We start from the raw sequence: 14237 nt of genomic DNA, 5'->3' as shown, positions 1-14237 counted from the left end.
CGGAAGGGCCAGACCGGAAGGGCCAGACCGGAAGTCGGCCACACGCGGTCGACAGCCAGCACGTGGAGGCAGTTAGTAGACAGACAGCTTACGAAGAAAACGTGTTTTGATCTGGAGCGATCGTTTATTCCGCCACGGTCGAGGTAAGGTCCTAGTGTTTCATTCTGCCTTTTGCTTCTTGTCTTTTTCCTCCATCACTCCACAAGCTATTTCGGCCCATAACAACAAAAAAAAATTATGAGTGTAGTCCGGATTTCTAACGATGTAATTAAACCGTTTTGCGGTGACACGGACGTGGTCGCGTGGCTAAAAAAGATGAAGCTGGTCGCGAAGCTCCACGGGATAGGCGACTTAACAAGCTTTTTACCGCAGTACTTAGATGGTCCGGCGTTGGCGCTATCCTTAGAGATAGAAGAGAGGGACCAACTTAGCGCGGAAAAAATAGAAATCCGCTTGATGGAGGCCTTTGCAGAAGGAATGTTTGAAGCGTACGCTCGCCTGGGGAAAGCAAAGTGGACTGGCGAACAGGTCGACGTGTTTGCCGACGAAATCAGGAGATTGGCTAAACTGGTGGGGTACGAAGGAGAATTGTTAGATCGAACGGTTAAGTTGGCATTTGTGACTGGTTTTCCTGACCACGTGTCGGTCGAGTGGCAGAAACTGCCGAACGTGAACGCCATGCCCATGGCGGATATAATAACGCGTGCTCGCGTGCTGGTTTCGTGTTGAAGATCGACACCGTTGGCAGCAACTGCAACACCAAAAGGTGGCCGATCAAGGAGTAGCGGAGAGGGATCGAACAAGGAACGTGTGCGACCGTTCAAAGGACAGTGTTTCCGGTGTCACGGCCCGCACATGGTGCGAGACTGCAAGTTACCCAAGCCTGAGGTCATTTGCTACCGTTGTCGAGAAACGGGACACATAGCCAGCGAATGTCTGCAGGGAAACGGTCTAACGGAGACTACTGCGCCAGTGGTCATGCCTTTGGATCAATAGAGGCGCGTTTGTTGCTACCCGTTGTTGACATTCTGGAGGAGGGGAAGATGTCGCGAGCCCTCGTGGGCACGGGCTGTACGACGACCCTGATGACTCCGGGAGTGGTAGAGACGTGGAGTGGAGAAAGCAGTGTGAGGGCAGTCGACGGAAGAGAGGTACACTGTGAAGGCATTACAGATGCGCAGATTGTGGTGCAGAGAACAAAGCTGACACTGCAAGCAATTGTAGTTGGCCACTTGGTGAATGAGATTGACGTGGTGATGGGGATGGATGCAATCACCCGTTTAGCAGGTGTCACTGTCAACGAGGCCGCTGTGACTTTTGGGGTCGCGGGGAAACCGTGTATGGCGACACCGTGCATTGGTGAGAACCGCGAAGAAAACTATGCCGCGCACACCATTGAAGACCAGGATTTTCGTGCCGCCTTCGATGGCCAGAGGTGGACAGTGGAGTGGCACTGGAGGGGAGAGCCCCCGACGTTAAAAAATAAAGTGGGCTGCTACCAGCATACTTTGAAAGGAGATGCCAGAAGCGAGTTCGAGGGGGAGGTAGAGCGGAGGATTAAGGAGGGAAGAAGTAGAGAGCGGAGTACAGCCCACAAAGCATAAGGTCAGACCAGTGCTTGACTTCCGAGAGCTGAATGACCACATATCATGTCATACGGGCGGCGAGGCCACGGATGTCTGCGGGGACACCTTGCGAGAATGGAGGCATATGACTGGAGCCTCCACGATCGTCAATTTGAAGTCGGCATACTGTCTGACCAGGCTAGGGTTTGGGCTAAATTCGGTGCCAAAAATTATGGCAACAATTCTCAAGGCCATCCTGGGAAAGGTGAACAGAGTAAAAAGAGCCACCAATTCGTACATCGATGACATCCTTGTGGATGAAACCATAATGCCAGCAACGGAGATCATAGGCCACCTGAAGAATTTCGGACTGGTCGCCAAGCCACCAGAGGCCATAGAGGGAGGCGCTGCGCTGGGCTTCAGGCTACGGAGAGACAAGGCCGGCGCGTTGGTGTTTCGGTGAGGGAACGAGATCACTGAACTGGGCACCAGCGTGAGTAGACGGGAACTGTTCTCGGTATGTGGAAAGCTGGTGGGACACTACCCGGTTGCAGGATGGCACCGGACAGCATGTAGCTTCATCAAGAGACGAGCCGAAAGAGCAAAGTGAAATGACAGAGTGGGGGAGAAAACGACCGACATGATGCAGGAAGTCTTGGTCAGAGTGACAGCAGAGGATCCAGTGAGGGGCAGTTGGTATGTTCCCAAATCAAAGAGTGGGATCGTTTGGTGTGACGCCAGTAGCATCGCAATAGGGATTGTCTTGGAGATGGGAGGCACCGTGGTGGGAAATGGAGCCTGGCTCAGGAAGATGAATGACTGCAACCATATCAATGTGGCGGAGTTGGATGCTGTGCTGAAGGGGGTGAACCTGGCCTTGAAGTGGGAGCTGCGCACCATCGAAATTAGGACCGATTCGGCCACTGTGCTTGGTTGGGTGACGGCAGTCATCACCAATGAGCGGAGGGTGCGAATCAAAGGGGCCGCGGAGATGCTGGTAAAGCGTCGATTGGGAATATTGCGTGAGCTGACCGCTGAGTTCGATCTGAAGTTGAGCGTGATTTTTGTGCCTTTCCAAAAAGAACAGGGCAAACGTCCTAGCAGGTGCCAGAGGATGCGGAGCAGGCCGTGGCTGCAGTATGCTGTCTGAGTGACTCGGAGTTGAGGAAACTGCATACCATGCATCACATGGGAGTGGACAGGACATTGTTCCTAGCCAGGAAAGTCGACTCCGAGGTAACGAGGCGGAGCGTGCAGAGAGTGGTTAGCAGCTGTGACAGGTGCCAGTCTATTGACCCTGCTCCGGGCGTACATGAGGCGGGAAGTATTCCAGTGGACCACAACTGGAAACGACTGGCAGTGGACGTAACACACTACCGGCAGGGGACGTACCTCTCAGTGGTTGACTGCGGACCGGGGCGGATGGCCATATGGAGGGAGATGAAGACGGGGACTGCAGAGGAAATCGCGGGAGTATTAAATGAGATATTCCTGGAACGAGGCCCCGTGGATGAGCTGCTGCTGGATAATGGCACTGGATTTCGCTCGGAGATGCTGAAAGAAATGCTTGATGGGTGGCAGGTCAGCCGCTTCTTCAGGGCGGCATACCAGCCAAGTGGAAATGGAGTGGTGGAAAGGCATCATCGTACCATCAAGACCATGGCAGAGAGGGGTCACATTTCGCCCAGGTCAGGACATGCTGAGGAGTCGGTGCCACACAGGGCAACATTCAAGTACGAGTGGAGGCATCCGTGTATTGCATCAATGCGACTCTGGGGAGAGGAAGAGCACACCTTTGTGCAGATCGGAGAAGAAGTTTAGGTAAAACCCCCAAATGCACGGTGTACATCACAATGGGGAAAAGGAACTATAACCTCCATCAATTCGAAGAACAACGTCTCGGTCGATGGTATGCCACGCCATGTTTTGGATGTGCGGAAGATTGTCAATGCTTCAGAGGATGGAACCAGCAACAGTGGGCAAGATGATGAAGCCAGCGGCAGCGCGCCAGGAACTCAGGCCAGTCCCGCGGTCGCACAGCGACCACAGAGGGAGCGGCACCCTCCTCCCTGGTTGGCTGATTACGAAACCAATTAAGGTAGTTCGGGAGCGAGGAGTGAGTGGGAGAGCCGGTTGAATGATTTGTAGATCAGGGGGGGGGGGCGTGTGGTGTTATGGACTGTGATGAGCTATGTGTTGTTGGTGGAGAGAGATGAAGCAAACGGAACTGAAGCCAGACCGGAAGTCAGCCACACGCGGTCGACAGCCAGCACGCGGGGACAGTTAGAAGACAGACAGCTTACGAAGAAGACGTGTTTTGATCTGGAGCGATCGTTTACTCCGCCACGGTCGATGAGGTAAGGTCGTAGTGTTTCATTCTGCCTTTTGCTTCTTGTTGTCTTTTTCCTCCATCAGTAGGTAGGCCCAGACCCGAGACTCATCCAAGGGTAACACAACTTGTCCACTAAGTGGCCACTGCAATCCAGAAACAGTTGTTTATGAGGCAGAAATAACAGAAACAGGACCCAATAGACAATCGAGCATTCAGAAATATATTGGAGCAAAGGAAGACCCCTTCAGAACCCGCTTTAATAACCACAAGTCCTCATTCAACATCCCAGTAAGATGTAATGCCACAACCCTAGCCAAGCACGTCTGGGCTTTGAAAGAAAGCGCCATGGAGTACAGAATAAAGTGAAAGATCCTAGAAAGATGCAAGCCATACTTCAATAGCAGCAGTAAGTGCAGATTATGCCTTGCTGAGAAGAAAGCGATTTTAAAAGGCACCCAATGCCCAGATGTTTTACCTGAATAGCAGGAGTGACGTGTTTAATCATTGCCTGCATCCCACACCATAACTGCAACCACAGGTCCCCTGCCTCGACCTTCCACAAAAGACCTCCACCAATGCCCTTGAGACTGGCAAAAAGAGTTTGACCAATACACACAACCATGCACCCATGTACACACACGCACACCCCTATAAGGCAGACACTCTGAAAATAACTATCTCCACCACCCCCAACACATACTCCCTCGTGCAAATTGTACCCCTCATATATACTCCGACCCCACATTCACACATCACCCATTACACACTGCACACTTATATGAAAAAAACCATAACTTTATTCTTTACAGAAAGAAAACAGACCAACAAACACAGCTATATATACCTACACCCCTGGAAAAATTATACATATGACGCCGCTACACAGACTACACACCCCACCCCCGCAGGCACACCACATTAATAATACACACCTTGCCAGCTTCACAGTATATCCAACCAAGGGACATAACTCCTAGCCTAATCCTCTGGATCCCGTTTTCATTTCACCACTTTTTTCACAGTAGCCGCTGGCCTAATCCACCTCCGACAATAGAGAGCAGTCGCCATATTCCCTTCCATATCGGCTATCTCTGATGAACATAGAGTTATATAATTGGATTGTTACTTAACACTCCATTGTATTCTTTGCGCGAAACCGATTGGTAAGGCCAGCCGTGATAGATACTTAATACTATAAAATTCGGATAATGGACTGAACTGAAGCGTTGTTGAAGATTATATATAGAGCGCAGGAGTGGCTGTGTGGTAAGTAGCTGGGTTCAGTCCCACTGCATGGCACCTTGGGCAAGTGTCTTCTGCTATAGCCTCAGGCCAACCAAAGCCTTGTGAGTGGATTTGGTAGATGGAAACTGAAAGAAGCCCATCGTATGTTTATATATATATATATATTTATAGTTGAAAATATGTGTACAAAAAATATAAAAAGTGGAAGAGAAATGCCCTCGTTTCATATAGTTTAATATCTTTTTATAAATATATGCATATTATATGGATGTCGTGAAATCCAACCGGTTTTCGCTATTTAAATTAGCTTTTCAAGGGACATTGTACAGTGATCAGTTCTCGTGACAGAGGGGTTTCGTCATTTTGGATGTTTGAAGAATAAGAATAAGTTTAGAGAGTGGACCAAGGAAGCAACAGGTGGCAAGGGAGTCAACTGGCCCCTTAGAATTTTTTTTTAAATGGTCAAAGTTGTATATTGAGGTGTGATTTGTACTTTTGTATGAACAGGTTTTCCTTGTTTAGGTGTTCTTGTACTGAGATTGAATCTTTGCATTGATATAATGGGAAGATATGAAAATTCGGCGTTTTTTTCTGCTTGCGCATCTGTCAATGTGGCCGCTCAGTGCTATCTGCCTGTATTGAGGGAAACAAATCTGCCCACAGATCGGCAACCCTTCGAAAACCTTGTTCAAAATAAATTAACATATTTACAAATCACAATAAATCAAAATAATTTAGTTCATATGCCTTGTAAGCAGGCCTTCCGCCGCCAACAGGCACATTTCCATAGTCAAATCTGCCTCAGTACCGAGGCACATATACTCAAGGTTACAACAGGTGGGGGCCTCCCTCGGCACATCCGAGGGGATCTTCACCTCCCCCGCAACCTCTGTTTCAACTGGTGAGCAACCATTGTTGTTCACCTTTCTCTGTCTCCTCCTCCAATGGGGGGGGGGGGGCACTTTTTCCTTTTTCTTCTCCAGGGCCTTTCCGCGGCCCTCGGGGCAGTTCTTTTTGATATGGCCAGGTTCCAGGCACAGGTGACACTTGAGACAACGTCCGTCGATTACCCCAGCCATCTTAAAAAAATCAGGAAAGCACATGTCCTCTACGGCCACTAGAGTCCACAAGGTCAATGTCGGCTTGGCGCCCTCCCAGTTGACCGCAGGTGACATGTGCACATTAAGGAGCCTAGATCCACTGTCCCCCAAGCCCTGCCGGATGATATCAGCGATCTACTCGGCCTTGGCACCTGGGGGTAGTCCATGAACCCAGGCTCTAATTGTTCTCCTTCCGCAGTAAGAGGGGAGGAACAAAATTTCCTCCCCCCTGCAGAGTCTGACTGGTCGCATTAGCAGCTTCCTCAGGGGAGTCGAACAACAACCACACCGTTGCGAACTTGACCCCTCTTGAGACAAAAAAAATTCTTTGCTGGCAAACAAATTGCCAACTCTCTTTCAACAACCTCTTTGTTGAAGAGGGCAATGGTATTGCGTGACCTACAATAAGTCCGCATGACCACTGCCCTCTTCTCCATCTCATCCAACCACTGCCTGGGTGGGCACAATTCCCACTTCAGGGCAGCGCTCCGTTCCTTTGCCATGTTTTTTTAAAAAAGTTCAAAAGTTTAAAAAGTTCAAAGGAAAATAAACACAGCTCGTATAAAGAAAAATGAAAAATATAGAAAGAAGAAATGAGAAAAGAGAAAAAGAAAAGGAATATATATATATATATATATATATATATATATATATATATATATATATATATATATATATATATATATATATATATATATATATATATATATATATATATATATATATATATATATATATATTAATTTGAAATAAGATGTAGGCTAACAATCTCTGGATATTACTTCTTTACCATTTCGTGCTATTTTTATTATTTTATTTTACTTTTACACATGTTCGATTCTTACCATTATAGACTCTCTGATGAAACTTTGGGGCTCAATTATTGTCCAACTTCTGTCCAACTTTTGTTCAACCTTTGAACAATTTCTGTATAATATTTGTATAATATTGGTATGATGTGCCAACTTTGACATGCTGGACCCCTAAAGTAGAAACAGCTGCAAGAGTAAAATTTTATTCACTCATTTAGTCTTTATTTATTCATCGATATGATTGTAATTAATAAATAGATCTAATTGATGTTTATAAGCTAATATTTGTCAATTATCTTCTCCATTTTCTTTTTTGCCTTATACGTTCTAGGTAAACTTTTGTTTACCTCCACTCATACCTATTATTCAATTGCGCTATTGCCTCACAACAGTAAGCATTTGGATATAAATAGATATGTATGCATCCAGTAGTATATAGGATATTTATTATCCCTCAGATGGTTGTTTAACCTCTAACTCACATAGACGTGTGTGTGTGTGTGTGTATATATATATATATATATATATATATATATATATACTAGCAGAGATACCCGGCGTTGTTTGGGATTAAAATGGCATAATTTGTATGTAATATAGTACAGTTATGTTGAAACAGGTGATATGGGAAAGTGCAGCATTGACAACAAAACATTTGTGGAGTAAATGATGGGCTAATTCCACTAAGCAACATGCTATACGTCCGTTTTACTTGTGTTTGCCTTAAATAATCGTAAAACTTTTTCATCCATTCATTTATTTGTCTATCTATTTATCCCTATCTGTTTATTCATATCTATCTACCTACCTACCTACCTACCTACCTACCTACCTACCTACCTACCTATCTATCTATCTATCTATCTATCTATCTATCTATCTATCTATCTTTCTATTTATACACATAACTATATGCTTATTGAATTTAAAATTTTGAAAATGTGGTTTCTTGCATATTCGGAACCTCTGTCGTTGAAAACATAGGAACCCGCTGAAAAAAAGTCAGTAATGATTGTTTTTGTATGTGTATGTGTGTGTGTGTGGGGGGGGGGGTGATTATTGTGCATGAGGTCTGCCGGAGAGGGGAGATGAAATTTGAAAAATTTAAAATTTGGGAGAAGGGGAGATTGAGGTGGGCATTTTAAATTTGGAAAAGGTGCTTTTAAGAAAAAAATTCGGAAAAAGTTCCAAGATTGGGGGTGGGGTGGATAGGCAGGGTGAAATTAAAAAAAAATTTTTTTTGCATATCCGTAATCTCCGACATCTAAAACGTAGGAATCCGAAAAAAATTCGGTCGTGTCTGTTTATGTTCTGCGACTGCTACTATGTTGGGTCGTTCATGCTGAATATGTGGTTCTGTGTTGGCTGCTTGACTGGCGCAAGTTAATTGCTGGCTGTCTGCTTGTCTCTTGACCGTTTACCAGTTGATGGCTATCTCCCCGTCTGTCGTGTGCCTGACTGTATTTATAATGGTCATGACAGCTAGAAGGACAGCCATACCACCTATGTAGATCGCCTCCTGTCCACTTGAACCTTAAATAACTCATCTCAGGTCGGAAGTCGAAGGGAAATCCATCCATCACTTTTTGAAAGGACAGAGAAATTTCTTTCACGCTTGTCTGGCTAGTGGTGGATCAGACGAGCGAGAATCCTTAGATTCGGTTTCGAATCTCAGCTCGGAAAAAGGAAGTGTTAGTTTTTACCAAATCGACGTGTCCTTGACCCCCTAGTGGCTTCCTTCCCCTCACACATCCACGATACTAACCATGCTCTTCGTCTTTTCAACTCTTTATCCTTCCCTCCTGGCCCCTCTAAATTTCTCTTTACTCTTGATATCAAGAGTCTATACACGGTGATCCCACACAACGAATTCTTGCCCTCAAACACTTCCTAGACCTTCGACCCAACCCCCAACCTGACACGTCCACACTTCTTCCTCTGGCCGAACTTGTTCTCTCCCTCAAATGCTTCTCGTTCGCGGGGGAGTTTTACTAACAGACTCGGTAGTGGTCATGGGAACGAGAATGGGTTCCAACTATGCGAACCTGTTCGTTGGCTACATTGAGGCCCAAATATTTTCAAGATTCACCGGTCCACTCCCGAACTATACGGCCGTTATATTGATGATTGTATCGGTGCAACCTCCTTCTCCCGCGAACAACCAGACTCCTTCCTCTCTTTTGTCCAATCCTTCCATCCTGCTCTCGAATTCTCTTGTAACATTTCCAACACTTCCGTCGCCTTTCTCGACATTTCGGTCAACATGCACAACTCCGCTCTCACTATCTCCATCCACTACAGACACACCAACTCACACTCATACCTTAAATTCTTCCCCCTACCCTACCCACACCAAGCTCTCCATCCCCTACTCCCAATTCTTCTGTCTGCGCAGGCTCTGCAGTGACAACCATGACTGAGACTCAGTCTCAACTTATGGCTTGCCACTTCATCCTTCGTGGATATCCCATCACCATTATCCACACCGCCTTGCCAGAGCACGGGACGCCGCTTGGTTGACCGGTTCGCGGAGCACCTCTGAGACATTAGACTTGGCAATGACACCCCGGTCTCGTGCCATTTCCGCTCTACCGGTCGTTCATAACAACACGGATTGTTTTTGCACAGGGGCCATCCGGACTCCCGCCTTCGCCGTGAACTTTGCCACAAGGATCAACTCCCCTCCTCTCCTCTCTTCTCTCCTACCACCTTCTCCCTTCATTGATAGCCCTCCATCCACCCGCACACATCCCACTCCCACATACCCCATCCCTACCCCTATATCCTCACCCCAAACCCACATCCCCACACCCCAACACTGCCACACCACCATACCACATCACTTCACCCGACACCACTCTGCACACACTAGCACTGACCACTTCCCAGCATCCACACCATCATCCACACACCTACACATTACAGACGCACACACTTACACACGCACACATCCACACGTCAAAATCACCAGCCCCTATCTACACGCACAAAGTTACACACTCTCACTTACACACACGCACGGGCACCTTCGTTTTGAGATCACCAGTACTTTATGTCCCTTATTTCTAGCTCTCCTGTCTAACTACCTTTGTCCAGCCAGTCGTCATGATTGACCGCCAAATCCACAAGTTTTTTTAAAATTCTCTCTCTGTTTATTTATTCGTGTTCCTTTCTGTTGAACGCTCGAAACGTAAAAGACTTTCTCACCTTCTCGAGCGTCAAACTAATACACCTGCTTGTTGTTTATACACCTGTCTTCGTCTTTTGTTTTTCTGTAAATTTATATATATATATAAAATACACTTGATTGAAATAAAGTTTCCCCAAAATTCAACATATGCAAACACACACACACACACACACACACACACACACACACACACACACACACACACACACACACACACACACACATCAATAATATTAATACGCTAACTTTTTGTTTTTGTACGTACCTGTTGTATACTTCACACTTCAAAGTGGCAAAGCGTAAGAGAGGAAAACAGAGAGAATGTAAGAGAGAGAGAGAGAGGAGGGGAAGGGAGAGTGAGAGAAAGAGAGAGAGTGAAAGAGACAGTGAGTAGTGACAGCGTTCGTTTTGTCTTCTTAAATGTTTCAGAGAGGACGTAAGAGAGAAAGAGAGTGAGAGAGAGATAAAAAATGAGAGAGAGAGAGAGAGAGAGAGTGAAAGAGACAGTGAGTGGTGACGACGTTCTTTCCAAGAGAAGTAGATACATAGATACATATACACATTGTTAAATCAAAAGCGGGAGAGAAGAGGAACACAAAGGAAGTGAAAGAGAAAGAGAGTAAGTGAAAGACAGGAGATGCATAAATCCAAAGAAAGGTTCATACATAGATACATACACACAGCAAATATTGGATGTCAATTTCACTTTTCATTAGCACATGAGGATAACATTAACTCAGAAATGGCTGAGTACTCCACAGACATGCATAACATTAACGTAGTTCTCAGGGAAACTCAGCCTCACACAGAATATGACAAGGCTGGCCCCTTTGAATTACAGCTACAACTCGAGACATACATATATATATATATATATATATATATATATATATATATATATATATATATATATATATATATATATATCTGTAAAAATATGTGACACTTATTCGGTAGCCATGATAAAACTCCGAGTTTCGGATGCCGGGGTGGGAGCCCACGCGGATCTTTCTGAATTGATGGGCACCACTTTTCATTTATGTTTTATGTAGTGTTTTTGGTACCGAAACACTTTCAAACTTCGTATACTTGTATATTTTGTGTTATAGAACAGATAAAAAATTTTGTATTCGAAGTTATTTCGTGTAAAAAATTGTTGTATTTCGGTGTAATTTCAATCACTGACGTCTATTGAGGTGAAAACAATTACTGCCGTGGAATGTAAACAACATGTTCTAACGGTGTCATGGGATCTTTTCCCTTGAATAAAATTAGTGCCATTGTTTGTCAACAACAACTATCCGTGGTACTGTTATTTATGACATCGTTCGTGCGTTTGTACTGGTTTTAGCTTTAGAGTTAGGGTTCGGGTTTTAGAGTTAGGGTTACGGTTAGGGTTATGATTATTTTTGCCATAACCTCACTCATAACCCTAACCCTAAAACCCTATAACTCATAACCATAGCCCTAACCCTAACCCCAACCTAACCCTAAAACCCTAACCCTAACTCTAAAACCCGAACCCTAACCCTAAAACCCTGAATAGACGTCAGTGATTGGTTGAAATTACAGAAATACGACAACATGAAATAACTTATTAAGAAGAAATCTTTGTTAAGAAGGCTAAGAGAAAAAAATGTTTTATATGACACATTCTACCAGTATCCCAAGTTTGAAAGTGTTTCGTTAAGAAAACAAGTGGTTCCCGTCAATTCAGAAAGATCTACCCACGTCAACATCCTTTCAGTTATCCGGCCATTGAAAATTCCTGTGAAAAATGACCGTTAAACAAAGGGAAATTACTGTGTGTGAAAGCTATAAGGTTAAAACGCGTCTAATATGCTCATATTTTCGCATGCACGCACATACATCTATATACGCACGTACCCGCACACACGTACACATTCACAAGCGAGCACATAAGGTTCCATGTACGTGTCTATAGACGCACAGGAAAAAAAACAGGGTGGAGGGGAGAAAACAGAAAAATATGTGTGGAAAAAGTACAAAACATTAACTCTATAATTATAAACAGAAAAATATGTGTAGAAAAAATACAAAACATGAACTCTATAATTATGTAAAAAATATATAAAAAAAAAAAATCCATCTGGAAAGGCAGCTTAGACCCCACCACATGTCTAAATTCAAAGACTGAACTTTTCGGATCATGTCCACATGTGGTCAAATATTTCCTACGTTTTTGGTCGTCCTGAGTTTACTGATAGGACTTTCTTTCTATATTGTTTCTATGTATAAGCTTTTTATCTCTCTATACTTTTTATTTAGATTTCTTATATATTTTTAATATTTTTACTGATAGGACTGTACTGATAGGATTTGCTTTCTATATTGTGTCTATGTATAAGCTTTTTACCTTTCTATACCTTTTAGATGGATTTTTTTATATATATCTTTTAATATTTTTTATATATTTTAATATATTTTTTTAATATATTTTAAAATATTTTTACATAATTATAGAATTAATGTTTTGCATATTTTTCACACATTTTTTCTGTTTTCTCCCCTCTACCCTGTTTTTTTCCTGTGCGTCTATAGACACGTACATGGAACCTTATGTGCGCGCTTGTGAATGTGTGCGTTGTGTGCGGGTACGTGCGTATATAGATGTATGTGCGTGCATGCGAAAATATGCGCATATTAGACACGTTTTAAACTTATAGCTTTCCCACACTTTCTTCTGTTTTTGCTTTTAGCCCTATAAATTTTTTTTTGCGTGCGTGTGTATGGGTGCGGGGTTGTGTGCGTGTGAGTGTGGGTGTGTATGCGGGTATATATATATGTGTATATGTACATATATGTATAGTTTTTGGCGAGTATGTGGGTGAGCGAGGGTGGTTTAGTATATAAATATAGGCGAATGTGCGGTTTGGTGCGCTTACGCGAACACTATACACTTCTCTACTCCCTTACTTTTACCCCCTCCCCTTACTTAGCAGTCTATAGCTCTTTTGTCTTAATGACGGTCAACCACACAGTAATTTCCCTTTGTTTTAACGGTCATTTTTCACAGGAATTTTCAATGGCCAGATAACTGAAGAGATGTTGGTGTGGGCTCCCATCCCGGCATCCGAAACTCGGAGTTTTATCATGGCTACCGAATAAGTGTCACATATTTTTACAGATAAATTCCTCTATTTACATAATATCCACAGCAAATATTGGATACCGTATCCTAAACATAACTGTCTAATACAGTGTTTCCCAAACTTTTCACGCCAAATTGCAATATCACCCACCTATCAGCCAAAAAATACTCCGTCGTCCAACTGTATATGAAAAACCCTGACGCAGTCGACTGCATCGACCTTAAACGGATTACTATAGCAGTTTGGAATATTCAGTGCAATAACCTCTTGAAATTGCTCCATTATATTATCATGCAATGATTGTAAATAGTTGTGATATATAGTTAAATCCTCATCAACCAATTCATCTTTCAAAGAATCGAGGTGTGGAAATTGATGAAATTGACATTTTGAAATGTTAGTCTTATACAGCACCAATTTCGAAATGAAGGTAGTGATAAATGGTTTACAGTCAACGTGAGTTTTTCCGTTTCCTTGCAATAACTTATTCAAATCATTTAATTTTGTGAATATATCACAAAGGAAAGCATCCGTTAATGCAGCCATCAATGAAGCGGATAGTGGAGTACCTTCAAAGAAAGATATGATTATATGAAACAGTCCAACAAAGTGTACAACAGTTTTCTTTTAGCAGCCACTGCACTTCGGTATGGTATAAGAGTTTTGTATAGTCTTCATCATTTCTCAGACAGAGTTGACAGAAAATTCGATCAGACTGGACTTCAATTTGTTCACAGCCTTGATGACTGACTGTAGCGCATCATTCGATCTACCGTTCATATTTTTTGCCAGTAAATGCTGCCAGTGTGCTAAGCAATGAACAGTTAGTATTTGGTGTGAAATTTCACATTTTAGGAGAGACGAAAAACTTCTCTATCTT

The 14237-nt window shown here is 43.7% G+C and overlaps 1 pseudogene; it reads left to right on the top strand.

The window, feature by feature from the left end:
- Positions 1-237: 237 nt before the first annotated feature.
- Positions 238-996, top strand: LOC149131655 (uncharacterized; annotated as a pseudogene).
- Positions 997-14237: the final 13241 nt, after the last annotated feature.

This window comes from Octopus bimaculoides, chromosome 20 (assembly GCF_046866305.1).
Source record: "Octopus bimaculoides isolate indiv1 chromosome 20, ASM4686630v1, whole genome shotgun sequence".
NCBI classification, from domain to species: domain Eukaryota; kingdom Metazoa; phylum Mollusca; class Cephalopoda; order Octopoda; family Octopodidae; genus Octopus; species Octopus bimaculoides.
The sequence above is the reverse complement of the archived record's forward strand: the minus strand, read 5'-3'. Positions and strand labels throughout refer to the sequence as shown.